This window comes from Hyla sarda, chromosome 6 (genome assembly GCF_029499605.1).
Source record: "Hyla sarda isolate aHylSar1 chromosome 6, aHylSar1.hap1, whole genome shotgun sequence".
NCBI classification, from domain to species: Eukaryota; Metazoa; Chordata; class Amphibia; order Anura; family Hylidae; genus Hyla; species Hyla sarda.
Window position 1 is genome coordinate 243,346,951 of NC_079194.1, and position 1,964 is coordinate 243,348,914.

Here is a 1,964-nt window from a genome sequence, read left to right on the forward strand (position 1 = left end):
ATATATCAATGATGGTCTAAGTGCTGAATTACAGGGGGATCCTATATTGGGGTTTATGTTTTTATGGGGGACATGGCTTGTACAGTGGGGTCCCTCAACCTACTATGGTCTCGGATTATAATATTTCAGCATATACTGGTCTTTTCTGGACCATTATATCTTGAAACCAGACTCAACATACAATGCAACAGACAACAGTCCAGATCTCGCTTTTTCCTATTTTTAGGTGAGATTTGGGTTTAAGCATACAATGGTTGTCCTTGAACCAATATTGTAACTTGAGGGACCCCTGTATATTGTTGTACTAATACAATTGAGTTGGATTTCAATTTGAATCTCTGGAATAATTTTGTGGAAGGATATGGTTCATATATGTATTGGGTATATATATATATATATAAATATATATATATATATATATATATATATATATATATATATAAAAATTTCAGCTGTTAGTTATTTCTTCATGTTTGGGTGTATTAACTCGATAGCAATACATTCTTTCCCATACCACAATGGGCCATCTACATGTTGTTTACTGTGGAACTCTTTTTAATTCTTGTAATAATAATCTGCTGTTGTTGCTGCTGCTGTCGAAAGAAGAAAGAAAGAGGCAAAGCCAAACAGAAGATCAAACCTGGGATAGTAGAGAACAGTTTTGAATTCAAACGGGTAAGAACACATCTACTCATGTTGGCTGTACATGACAGTGTAACGCACCTGGCCAGGCTTTGCAAGCTGCGCTTTGGTCAGTTAGGAGTTACAGGCCTGGGCCAATCAGCAGCTGAGGCAGAGTATTTTGATCCTTCTGGCTTTGCTCTTGATTTGCTTGATTTTAGTCCTGTCTGTTTAAATTGTAACTTGTTAGTTTGAATTTGCCATGGCTTTGCAGTTTTGAATGAGTATCTAATTTTTAGTCTTTTCCTGTCTGTCTTGTGATCTGTCTATGGTCAGTTTTATGGTCAGTATTCTGACCTGTTTGTTTTTTGTACTTCACCTTGGCATAGGTCTTCCTGATCTGCTGAATTCTGCTTTGCTCCTTTTCTTGTGTGTTGTACTTCTTTCTGTTCGGTTTGTTGTTTGTATAGTGTCTTGACCTCAGTTACCTGTTCACTCACCTTCATTTCTGGTAAACATTCCGATATATATTTTTCTGGAAACCTGTTAGTCATTTACTATCATACCTACCGTATTACTTTGGTCATGAACCTGTTAGTCAGTATACCTGCTGATATATCTTTCTGATACCTGTTTGTTACTACTTTGTACACCTGCTGTATTTATTACCTTGGTTCCCTGTTTGTTCTTACCTGTTTACCCTTTGTGTCCTGACCTGTTTCCCTGACTTATGTGCAGTTATGTTTATAATGACTTGTGACGCCCCTCCACTTTATATAGCACAGGGACCGCCATCCAGTTGTGGATCTGCTTTCTAGAACAGATATGCAAAAAAGCAGGGGCAGTGGTTCTGGGTGAGCTCAGTACCACACTATTCCCTGTCCTGTGTGGCAGATAGATAGGTAGGAAGATAGGTATGTGGAGATCTGGGGTTAATGGTGTCTATGTAGGCTATGAGTGAAGTGACTTGGTTAAGTGTTTGTGATGCCAGGAGTGTTAACCACCACATCTCAAGGATGAAGCGGTTGACGGTGCCAAGAGCCAGGTAAGAAATACCACAAATGTAAGGTTGGGGAAACCACTTGGAAACTTTACTTAAGGAATCGCAGACAGGTGATATAACAAGTACAGTTCAGTTGTAGTGTGACAAACAACATTGACTTTAGAGCTGTGGGCCGGAGCAGACGGGCAAACCTGCCAAGAAAGCTATTTTATATTATACCAATGTTTTGTTTATCACACAATGTTACTGTTACAGTATTGTTCAGCCTGTGTGTGTCCCCTTATATTATCTTGTCACATTATAGGTACAGCACAAAAGAAATCACAGGAAAAGGTTTACC